The following is a 13290-nucleotide window of genomic DNA, read 5'->3' as shown; positions in this document are numbered from 1 at the left end:
GTCAATTCTTCACAAATTTATCATTTCCTTGTCTAAAAGGCATAAAAGCTACCTTATTTGGTCACTTCTTTGAGTCTCATATTTTTTATGGGGTTCCCTTATGAATGAAATTAAATTTGTTTTCTCCTGTTAATCTGTCTTATGTCAAATTAATTATTAGGTTACTGAAAGAACCTAGATAAAGGGAAAGGTTTTGCACCTCTACATAGTGAAAAAACCATTGAAATGTGGGTTGAGAGAAAGGAAACAAACAATGACTAATGAAAAAAGCAGTATGTTAGACTATCATACTTCTAAATGGGAAGTAAAGGGGACCTTTTAGAAATGGAAAAAACAGGGTGAACAATGAAAAAGAACTGAAAATTATTAAGCAGAATGTTGCCCTGCATTGAAAATAATACACTCAGACTCAATACTGAGTGGACGTGCAGGATTGCCTCTAGAGAACAGTGACTGCGTAAGTTTAGACATGGTTATTTTTTTTTTAATTTCTTTACATATTTTATTTTATTTTATTTTATTTTATTTTATTTTATTTTATTATGTTATGTTAATCACCATACATTACATCATTAGTTTTTTTTTTAATTTTTTTATTGTTATGTTAATCCCCATACATTACATCATTAGTTTTAGATGTAGTGTTCCATGATTCATTGTTTGTGCATAACACCCAGTGCTCCATGCAGACGTGCCCTCTTTAATACCCATCACCAGGCTAACCCATCTCCCCACCCCCCTCCCCTCTAGAACCCTCAGTTTGTTTCTCAGAGTCCATAGTCTCTCATAGTTCGTCTCCCCCTCCGATTTCCAGCCCCTTCATTTTTCCCTTCCTACTATCTTCTTCTTTTTTTTAACATATAATGTATTATTTGTTTCAGAGGTTCAGGTTTGTGATTCTACAGTCTTACACAATTAACAGCAATTTGCTCAGTTTTTTTTTTATTATGTTATGTTAATCACCATACATTACATCATTGTTTTGATGTAGTGTTCCATGATTCATTGTTTGCTCCATTCAGTACATGCCCTCTTTAATACCCATCACCAGGCTAACCCATTCCCCCACCCCCTCCCCTCTAAAACCCTCAGTTTGTTTCTCAGAGTCCATAGTCTCTCATGGTTCATCTCCCCCTCCTATTTCCCCCCCCTTCATTTTTCCCATATGTCTCCATTTTAAATAAGTCACACTTAATATTTGGAAAACTTTCCACTCTTCATCTTAGTGTGCTAATTTTGCATTAGTTGTTTATTTTATGCATTAATTTAATTATTCTAAGAACTATGAGTTTTTAGTGTACACCTTTTGCACTATAAGTGTCTTGTGTTTCATGGTGATTCCAGTAGTTTATATTCCAATGAATTCCATAATGTAATAAAAATAAGTAAAATTAATTAAATAGTCTTACAACTATTGATGAGAAACTCTAAATCTCCCTGAAGTGAAAAGGCAAGAAACTCTAAGTTCAAGCAAAATGTCTACCTGTAGAATGCGGAGAAGAAAGGATTCCTTGAAATTCTGTTTCAGATCTAAATGGTGAAGAGGGATACAATGAGGATGGGAGGAAAAAAGGAATCCAGATGGAGAAGCTGTAATTACAGATCCTGAGGTGGATAGGACAATGTCTTCTTAGAGGTGATGTAGTTGTAAGGGAGCAAAACTTTCCCTTCTTCCCTTCCTGGTTCTTTGGCTGATCTAATAATTAAATTGATATAAGATAGATTAACAGAAGAAAAACAAATTCAACTTCTTATGTATAGGATCTCAAAAAAATATGAAACTCAAATAAGTGGCCAAATAAAGTATCTGTTATATTTTTTAGACAAAGAAACAATACATTTGTCAAGAATTGACATGACAGAGAAGTATGGTCTTGGGACCAAACTTTACTTCTAAGTAGAGAAGTAACAGAGTTTGTTTATACAGCATTCTCAGCCTTCAATTCCCTCTTTGGGGATGAGGAGGTCTCTCTTTCTCCTGGTGCAGGGAGAGTACCCTTCACATAGGAAATTTATTTCCTGCCTTCAGAAAGACAAAGGCGGCTCAGAGTGTCTTTCTTGCACCTGCTATTCCTTAAGTAAATTTGATTTTAAATAATCAGTGGCCCGGGTGCGTGGGTGGATCTGCTTGTTAAGCATCCAACCCTTGCTTTCCACTCAGGTCATGATATCAGGTTTAGGGGATCAAGCCCCAAGACGGCTCCATGCTCAGTAGGGAGTCTGCTTCTCTCCCTCTCCCTCTGCCCATACCCCCTCCACTCCCTTTGTGCACGCACACTCTCTCTCTAAGATAAACAAATAAATCTTTTTTTTAAGATTTTATTTATTTATTTGACAGAGAGAGACACAGCGAGAGAGGGAACACAAGCAGGGGGGAGTGGGAGAGGGAGAAGCAGGCTTCCCACTGAGCAGGGAGCCTGATGCGGTACTCGATCCCAGGACCCTGGGATTATGACCCGAGCCGAAGGCAGGTGCTTAATGACTGAGCCACCCAGGCGTCCCTAAATAAATAAATCTTAAAAAAATAAAATAAAATAATCAATAGCCAAAGTGGTATATTTTGAGGTGGTGTATTCCGCTCCCCTGCAATGTCCAACAAGAGAAGGATAAAAGTGCAAAGTGGAGGGTCCTGGCAAAGTACATCCTTATGTTGAAATTCAACTCAGTCACTTCCACTTGGCTCTTCTTTCCTTCTTCTGCCTTCTCAGTTCTGGTTAAATGCTCATCTTTGTGGTTTATAAATAATACTCTCCTCAAGGCATCACTGTACCTATGGCTCAGTTGATTTGACCGTTGTCTCCAATATCAGACCATGAACATTCTTTGCTGCAGGTTGAGTATCAATTCTTATCAATCATTCTTATCAGTTCCTTTATCTTGTCTGGAACACAAAATGGAAAAACAAATAATAAAAACCACACACGTGATAACATTTTTGAATGTTCATTAGATATTTGTCAAAACATAATTAAATGAGGGTATAATGTATGCCTTGTGTGGGTGTGTGTGAATAACTTTTAAGAAAATGCATAAAAATGATTGTGGATACTAAAGTAATAAACCTATAAAGATACTTATATTAATAACATGGGAAGTAAAAAAAAAAATTCGCCTGTGTACTTTCTGGATGTGCTCTTCTTCATTTGTCTCTGCTCAAGTTTTCTGTCAACCACTGGAAGCAGGCTTCTTGAGAAAGAGTGGACATGGTTGTGTGTTTGCAGGACCACGGAAGACTCAATGACATTCTTTTTTTTTTTAAGATTTTATTTACTTATTTGAGATAGAGGTAGAATGAGAGAGAGAGCACAAGCAGGGGGAGCAGCAGGCAGAGGGAGAAGCAGGTTCTCCACCGAGCAGGGAGCCCAACGCGGGGCTCGATCCCAGGACCCCGGGATCACAACCCGAGCTGAAGGCTGACGCTCAACCGACTGAGCCACCCAGGTGCCCTGACAAAATGACATTCTTAAGTATCTATTAGATTGTACCCCTTAAGTAATTATAATTGTCCTTGGTGAAATAATTTCAGAAGGAATTTCAGAAGCAAACCTCAAAAGTCTCCTCTGCTTTTGCAGGTGGTATTTGTGGGAAACTATGACAGATTGTGGGAAAAGTATGGCGGTGAAAAAAAAATCTATGGGGAAGGTGTTTTGGGGGAAAAATGTTTTAAGAGTCTCTACTTGTACCATATTTTCTTGCTAATCTTTCTTATGAGAAGCAACATAGCAAAAGCCATTTTTTGAAATGTATTAAAGTCTAAACAAAGCAGAGTCTCAGTGGATCAGAGGCTTCTAATTCAGAAGTTGTAAATATGCCATCGTCCATCCATATGACATAGGACAGTAATATCATGTAAAGACTGATCTGATCTACATATTGGCCTCTTCAATCACATCTAATGAGTCTGAACTGACGAGAAGGAAATCATAAACCAATTAAATGAGATATCTTAAGCTCAATGAATGTATGTCTAAAAATGGAAGAAACCAATTTAATTAATTGTAGGCTTCATCTCCTTGAATTATGTAATTAGAGAGTAAAAAATTACTCACTAGGAATGTTGACTAGTAGACTCATGACTTAAATAGGAACTTGGGACAGATGGCCTGAACTAACCCTTCCATATGGGATTCTACAGAAATAGGAAAAATATTAAAAGACTTCTGTGTATTCTGGCTCATTTACCTCCTTCCTCACCAGTTGCCTTCTACTCTCTGTGTGGCTACATCACAAGGTTCTCACATAGCCACCAGGGACTAATGAGAGAATCATTATCCAGTATTATATTACAAATGACTATTGATATAATAGGCATGTTTCTGTATCTGGACTCCTTTCCTTCAGCCTTGCACTGGAATTCCTAAGGATAAAAATGACATAGTGATGGTAGATTTGGACATTTGTACAACACAGTGAGCAGGTAGATGCATACTAGTGGTAGGCTGTCTAGCACCATGTGTTAGAATACAACAGTGGTAAAGCTCAATAACCCAGTAAGTGGGTGCTCCTGTGTGAAAGCCAGAGGTAGCAACTTTAAACCTCTTTGGACATTCCTTTCCAGAAATATGCTGTGAACCTGACATCGAATACAACTCGAAATCACTGTGGTGTTTAACAACTCGCTCTTCCTCACTAGACCTCACCCCCCACTCTGGAAAGAGGATTTCTCTCACTTCTAGTTCTTCTGCTGTGTAAACCTATCTGCACTATTGGAAATATTTTTTAAAAAGGTAAGTAAATAAAGCAAACAAGTGGCTTTCTCTTCATACAAAAGAATGGCATTATGTCTCAAGGCTGATTTGACATGAATGGCAATGATATCGGCTAGAAAGTAGGAGCAGTAGAAGGCTGAGTCCTTGTAAACACAGCTTCTTTCCTGACCTCCTATTCCGCATTCAGGATCTAACAGACACTTCACAGAAATGGTGATACAACGTTATTAGTATTCAGGTAGATAAAAATTAAAACCTCAGTGCTGTACCTTGACCCACCTAAATAATGGCCAAAATGAAAATGATTCACGATCTTAACATCAAGTACTCGTGTGGATGTGAAACAATAATAGCTCTCAGACATCGACAACAGAGATCAGAACTGACGCACAACCTTGGAAAACTGTGTGGCAGGATCTACTACAGTTGGACCCAAAATTCTATCCCTACCTCTACATCCAATACAAATGAGTGACTATGGACATCCCAAGCTTGTACAAAAATGATCATAGTAGCATTATTTAGAAATTGACAATAACATAGGGTATGTTTGTTCATTGGGATACCACACAGTGAAGAGAGTGAGTAAACGATCACCAGGTGCAACAGCATAAGGGAATCATATACATGACAATGAGTGTAAGACATACAAGGTTACAGACCAAATGATTTCACTTCAATATATGAAAAAAAATACTAAACTATCATATTGGACATCAATTGGTGTTAAGGCTCATAGACTCTGAATGCTGTTATGTTCGTGTTTTGGTCTAGGTTATGTGTGCAGGGATGTTTTTATTTCTGAAAAGTCACTAGCTATTTTTTTTAAATAATACACGTACACACAACTTCAAAATTCATTCTAAAATTAAAGATATTTACTACCAGATTATAGACAGCTGCAGAATTTCATATTAATTTTTAAAATCTCTAGCAGTTTATTTTATACGTTTTCAAGATATTTCTGTAAAATTAATAAAGCACGCAACTTTTAGAAAATATTTCATTAAATAATTGTCCTATATGTTACTAAAAATGGGTTGCTTGCTTATAGAATAGAGATGTTAGCAACCTACAACTCCTGATTTTCTTGTTTCCTTGTGATTGGAAGACTTAGTGAACTTGGTACTAGTATCCTGCACAGAACTTATTCATAACAGCCCATGACTCAGGGCCAGAAAACTACTATCTGAAGGAAGGTTTGTTTGTTTTTGTTGTTGTTGTTGTTGTTGTTGTTGGTTTGTTTTTGAGAGAGAGAGAGAGCATGCGAGAGAGGTGGGAGGCAGAGGGAGAGGGAGAGAGAGAATCTTAATCAGGCTCCATGCCCAACACAGGGCTCCAAGCGGGGCTTGATCTCACGACCCCAAGACCATGACCTGAGCCAAAATCAAGAGTCCGACGTTCAACTGACTAAGCCACCCAGGTGCCCCTGAATGAAGGAGTTTAAAAGTAGACAGTTCCTATGTAGTGATATATTTAGGGGCACCAGTGACACCAAGGGAGTTCTTTAGTTAAAGACTTTTTCCCAATTGTCTGTCTCTGACTTCTTAAATTTTACCTTTAGTCTTTCCCCTCATAATTAAAGAAAGCTACTCTCTACTAACAAACAAATTCCTTTGGGAATTAATTTAGATTATCCAATTTTGTGCACTCTATTGCCAGACACACTCCAGATCTAATGGGGACTAGGATTAGACTATGTAGTCTGGAGGGGAGACCATGTTTATGAAGTTCAAGTCTGGCTCCCCTATGAACAGAGTGTAGCCTGAGGAGATTTGACTTCCCTGCAGAGAGACAGACAGACAGACCTGCGGGAAAAATGAGTATGGAAAGGAATCAGAAGAAGGTGACCGAGGATGGCTGCCCCTCCTCCAAATATGCATAAGAGAGGTAGAGAACAGTAGGAAAGCTCTGAGGTAACACAAATACATCATTTTCTTGAGTTCATCTGATGGTAAGGTATTGGCAATTATTTAGGAGCTTTGAGAGTTTTCTCAACAGTATTTCCCAGAGGAGTACATTCGGTATTTGGTATTTTGATTATCACACAAAGAATAACAATACATTTAGGAAAATGCATTAACAATTGTCACGAAAATCACTTTTCCAAAAATTAAAAAATATATTCATCTCATTGACTTTTGCTTGAAGGGTAATCTAGTTTTATAAAAAGTAAGGGGAAATTCTATAACAACAAAGACAAACAAGTGAAAAAAAAAAGTGCAAAACCTATGTTTCTGTTGACTCCAGGTGAGGTTTCAGGAGAAATACTTGAAGCATTAGATGCATAAACTGGTAGATGCCTTTTGCATCCTACTTTTTTGTTGTTTGTTTACACAAATTTTGCGCTTACAAGTTTGTGGCAATTAAATTACCTGCTTCAAAATCTAATATATGTGATGTTTTTACATTTTTTGTAACATTAATCAAGAGTAGACATTTAAAGAATACATAGCAACCTATGCTTGTAGGTGCATAGCAATGATTCACAAACATGATAAACTATGACTCAGAAAACAGACAATACAGAGATTATTCCTCTGAATTGCCAGGTTGCACAAGTTCAAGGAAATAAAATTTCTTTTCTATTCGATTCATGGAATTGTGCAATGCAGGGGGCTTTCAAATCACTCTCCAACATTAATAATGTTCAAGTACCCAGCTAATTTAAGTAACTTGGGTTACTTACCATGTGGCAACACTTCTGCCCTCCATTATCCTTGGGATCTTACCTGCTGAAGTGGGACTAAACAGCCTCTCAGTTCTATTAGAAATCTGAGATGTCTTTGGGAAATCTGTGAATTTTTGAATGTCACTTTAACACACACACTATCACATTCTACCAGAGGATTTAGAGTGCTAGTTTTTTAAGACAAAATTTGTTTCACTACACTATATTCAGGAATCTATTGTGAATAATTTCTGTAGATTCAGTGAGACTCTAGAACTTTACTTATTACCTCTCAGTTTCAATTTCTGTATCATGTTATGAAGTGGTTAGAGACCAGTTAGGACATGTGATACATATGAAATACATCATAATATGTGCCTATAATTAGATAACATAAAACATCTGACTATGGTAAAAAGGTCAAAATTGCCTTTATTTAAGGTCAATCTCTGTGCTCTTAAAAACCATTTATAGAATTTATTTTTTAAAAATATATGGATATGGTGGCATCTGGGTGGCTCAGTAGGTTAAGCATCTGCCTTTGGCTCAGGTCATGATCCCGGCGTCCTGGGATCGAGCCCCGCATCAGGCTCCCTGCTCAGCTGGAGCCTCCTTCTCCTTCTCCCTCTGGCCCTCCCCACTGCTCCTGCAAGCGCTCTCCCTCTCTCTTAAATAAATAAAGAAAATCTTAAAAAAATAAAAAATAAAAATATATGGATATGATAAATTATATTTGTATACTTTTACTCATATCAAAGTTTTTATGATATGTAGAGTTGTATATAAATCAAGTGGTCGGGGTGCCTGAGTCGCTCAGTTGTTAAGTGTCTGCCTTCGGCTCAGGTCATGATCCCAGGGTCCTGGGATCGAGGCCCGCATCGGGCTCCCTGCTCAGCGGGAAGCCTGCTTCTCCCTCTCCCACTCCCCCTGCTTGTGTTCCCGCTCTCACTGTGTCTCTCTCTGTCAAATAAATAAATAAAATCTTTAAAAAAATTAAAAAAAAATAAATCAAGTGGTCATTTAGCAGAGGATAGATAGAATAAATTAATGTACATTAATACAATGGAATGCATGGCCTGTATTCATCATACTTATTTATATATATAATGTTTATATTTAAAAATTAAAAATTCAGTAGACAACAAAATATAGTTATCAATAGGCAATGTGATATCAGTCAGTGGTTTTTTGCTGTTTCTACAGAAATCTTTACGTGGTGAATGTGTTTAATGGGAACGAGTTTGTGTATCTGTGTAAGTACCTGGGCGTGAATAGGTGTGTATTTGTTTTGTAAATTATGAAATTATCACCAACATCAATTCTAGGAGCGTATAGGGATTGGAGAATTAGAAATAAGGAATGCTTGTTGAATGGGGTCATTTTGCTATCCTAAAATAGGTATAATTTTGGGTGGTAAGGTAGAGAGGGACACAAATTTTTTTAATGGTCTGTATTTCTTGTTCAATCAGCTTACCCCTACGAAATATCAGAAAATAAACCACCACAGTATAAGGTATCTCGCTTATTCCTGTGAGACTAAGTGTTGAGCACCCAGGGACCAGACTCAGAGATGACTATATAATCCAGGTCAATCAGGAGACAATGCTGAAGCCTCCTGCAGAAAGAACTGCATGGAAAGGAGGTCAGTAATTCTGGGGCAGGTACTAACAATTTTTGCTGTTTTTCCGATTTTACTATAAATTTTTGTGTTTTTCTAATCCTTTTTTAACTGAAAACATGATATAAAACCAAAGAAGTCTATATGTTATGCAAACTTTCATTTCAATTTCTTTTATCGATCTACTTATTTAAAATAAATATACACATAGAAAGCAGGGAAAACAAAGAAAGCAAGTATAGATTGCACAGATGTCACTTTTTTATTGTTTTTCATGTCTTACTTGTATTTTTATATATTCTTTAAAAATTTATTAAGGAAGCATTTTTTTTTTTTAAGATGTGTCTACAGGGAGTGATATTTAAATGAGTTTAAGCCAAGGGTTTGGAGACCTGCACATTGATCACTAGATCATTATTCAGATTTTTTTTTATCTCTTCTTCATCTAACTTCATCTTCACTTTTCCTAAATTCTCACAAACAGAGGTGGACTTGTATGAGATTACATACAATATAATTGATTTGGGTAAGATAAAACAGTGGAACATAAAAATCAATTGACCTCTCAACCACCATTTTTTTAAAGCAAAAGGAGGCAGATTTCAGAGATATTTAAAGGTAAAAGGGATAAAATAAAACAATATTAAAAAGTCTAGGGAAGTTGGGAAAGGTACAGTTCAGACTTTAATCTCTCTGGGGTGTAGGATTGTGGACATGAGTATTTTTAACATCCCTCTTACAGATCTGAATTATTGGTGAATAGACCATGAAAATTCTAGTAAATTGGGGCAGAGAGACTCACACAGTAAACCACACTCCCTCGTTTGCTGCTCTGTCACCTGCTACCAGAATCTCTATGATTAGAGCCCAAATGTTCTTCATAATCTCCCGTGAGTAACAGCAACTGTCAGAAGGGAGCCTGGTTAGCCCTGGCATTTTCCTGTCTGTCCAATTTAGAGTATTGCTCACGGATACCATCCACCGTGTTCTTCAGCAACCACACCCTCCCTTCTCCAGTGGATCCTGAATCTCATACTGGCTCTATCCCTTGTTTATTGAGACTGGAAAGGACATGCGGTGACTGCCTGGGGAAGTAGAAGCATGTCGTATAAAGGAATATATTCATTACTTGTGCCTAGGAAAAGGGGAAAAGATGGTGGCATTACTTGTGCCTCTCAGTTATGCTTCTCTATTACAGAATATAACAATATTTCTACTAGACGTAAAAAAAAAAAATACCTTGCTGAACACGTGGTTATCTGCCCAAATAATTGTAAGAACTATTGCCTCAAACAATGAGGAGATTAATTTCCTTATAGAAGAAACAATTAGCAAAGCTTATCATAAATACAACATATGTTGGTATGCAAATAGCATGCTTTAATTTGAATAAAAGTGTGCTACAAATTCTGTACAGTGCTGTACGAATGTAGGTAATATAATTATCAAATCATTCATATTGATTTGTATATATTTCCAGGACAGTCTGCTTCACCTAAATAGTCCTGACATTGCTTGTCTCTCTTCCTAAATACAGAAAAATAAGACCAGCAGTTTACCTGCTAAAATGGTAAGATGATGCTAATCCTGGCTCTGTTTCCATCTCTCACAAGCAGGGATTCCCAGATCTGAGCGATGGCTGTTGAGAACTGTACTGTGATTACTGACTTCATGCTCCTAGGACTCTCTGGCAGGAAAGATGTACAGCAGGGACTCTGTGCTCTTTTTGCTAGTTTATGGCATAACCGTGATTGCCAATCTAGGGATGATCCTGCTGATCAAGCTGGACTCCAGGCTCCACACGCCCATGTATTATTTCCTGAACAATCTGTCTTTCTGTGATATCTGCTACTCCTTCACTGTCTCTCCCAAGATGCTGGCTGACTTCTTGTCTGAACAAAAGAGGATTCCATATAATTTATGTGCAATTCAGATGTATTATTTCGGGGTCTTTGCAGATGTGGAATGTCTCATGTTGGCTGTCATGGCTTATGACAGGTATGTAGCCATTTTAACCCACCTCTTTATACAATCGTCATGTCCAGGAAAATCTGCATCCAGCTCGTGTCCCTTGCCTACTTTGTGGGCCAAGTGGATTCGGCAATCCACACCTGCTGCACATTTCGATTGTCATTCTGCAATTCCAATATCATCAGTCACTTTTTCTGTGACATCCCACCCTTGCTAGCCCTCTCATCTTCAGATACATCCATCAATGAGATAGTGATGTTCACTTTTGTTGGTTGTGTGGTGGGGTGCAGCATCATCACCGTCCTCCTCTCCTACAGCTACATCATAACTACCATCCTTAGAATGAACTCAGCTGAGGGGAGACGCAAAGCCTTCTCTGCATGCACCTCCCACTTAACCACAGTGGCTATATTTCATAGCACACTCCTGTTCATGTATTTCCGACCCAGCTCCAGTTACTCCATGGACACAGACGAAATGTCCTCTGTCTTCTACACGGTGGTCATTCCTATGTTAAACCCACTCATCTACAGCTTAAGGAATAAGGATGTGAAAGGTGCCCTGAAAAAAGCAATCAGCACTAAATTATGTTCTGGGTGAAGCTGTATTTTTCACCCAATGGTATTTATTCAAAGATTCTTGTAAATTGAAGCTGAGGTCCTTTGACATACATTCCTGTAGTCTCACCAACACAACTTTCTAGATCTTTCCTATTATTTATCATTATACTAAATTGAGTGTGGGAAGAGTCATTATTGATCTTGGTCTTCTGTTCAAACAAAGGAAGAGTAATACTAGGTTCAATTCCTGGTTTGCAAAAAGGATCTTTTCATACTTGGCTTCTCTGTTCAAAGTTCCACGAATGCAATGCCCTTTCCAGTATTGTTCGCTAATATTTCTACTTTATTATTTACAAAGCTCAGGTCCAAATGTCATTTAAAACATTTGTTAAATAAATGCGTGAGTGTCCCCTGCGAAACTGATGCAAAGGAGCCTTTGCAAATTCACACACACACACACACACACACACACTCATGCACTCTCACACAAACACACACACATACACAAACACACTCACACAGAAACTTGTTTTTTAAATATTATTCTAGTATGTTCATCTTGGATTAAGTCTTCCTGCACATCTTTTCTTTTGGCCTAGGCTTAAATAACCATCAGGGACAGGGAGGGATCATTTGCAGTAAAGATCTTTATGGACCATGTATTCCTCATCATTCTGGTCCAGTTATATCAGCAGACATCCTCAGGATCAATTGTTCTAGATTCATACTCCATCTCAGAGTGCACATCAGCCTGTGGATTTCCCTTCCTGCCCTCACTCTGGAGAACAGATATGGTGCTGTTGACAACTGTATAGAAGCTGCACAAAGGAAAGTTGAAGATAAAGGACCCGCACCTTTTCCAAAGGCCACTGGAAAGACGACTCAGTCTCATTGATGTGTTCATAGCATTGCACTAATAATTTTTTTTTAAATCCCTAATTGATACAGTTTAAATTGAAAGGAAGATTTATTTTGTTTCCTGAGATTAAGAATTCCTCATATCAGTGAGATCATATGATACATGTCTTTCTCTGATTGACTTATTTCACTCAGCATAATACTGAGGGTTGCTGGAGTGGTGGGGGGTGGGAGGGATGGGGTGGCTGGGTGATAGACATTGGGGAGGGTATGTGCTATGGTGAGCGCTGTGAATTGTGTAAGACTGTTGAATCACAGACCTATACCTCTGAAACAAATAATACATTATATGTTAAAAAAAAAAAGATGATAGTAGGAAGGGAAAAATGAAGGGGGGGAATCGGAGGGGGAGATGAACGGTGAGAGACTATGGACTCTGAGAAACAGAGGGTTCTAGAGGGGAGGGGGGTGGAGGGATGGGTTAGCCTGGTGATGGGTATTAAAGAGGGCACGTACTGAATGGAGCACTGGGTGTTATACGCAAACAATGAATCATGGAACACTACATCACAAACTAATGATGTAATGTATGGTGATTAACATAACATAATAAAAAAACTAATGATGTAATGTATGGTGATTAACATAACATAATAAAATTTTAAAAAAGAAAGGAGGATTTATTAACTTAATAATATGTTCAATAAAAAAACAAAGTAATATTTACATAGAATTCTATTTGTAATAATTGGATCTCTGTGCATCTGTGAAATGAACACAATTTTAATAATGGCCATTGCTGAGTAGCTGATGTTAAGTAATCTTGTATCTTTCCCATACACTTAATTAATTGCATGTGTTGTTTGCACTGTCATCACTAAGAATTAATCCATTTATGAAAAA

The 13290-nt window shown here is 37.7% G+C and overlaps 1 pseudogene; it reads left to right on the top strand.

The window, feature by feature from the left end:
• LOC116638650 overlaps nt 1–11569 on the top strand; it is a 12134-nt pseudogene extending 565 nt beyond the window's left edge.
• The last annotated feature ends 1721 nt before the right edge of the window (nt 11570–13290 follow it).

This window comes from Phoca vitulina, unplaced genomic scaffold, assembly GCF_004348235.1.
Source record: "Phoca vitulina isolate PV1807 unplaced genomic scaffold, GSC_HSeal_1.0 scaffold16, whole genome shotgun sequence".
Lineage (NCBI taxonomy): Eukaryota > Metazoa > Chordata > Mammalia > Carnivora > Phocidae > Phoca > Phoca vitulina.
The sequence above is the reverse complement of the archived record's forward strand: the minus strand, read 5'-3'. Positions and strand labels throughout refer to the sequence as shown.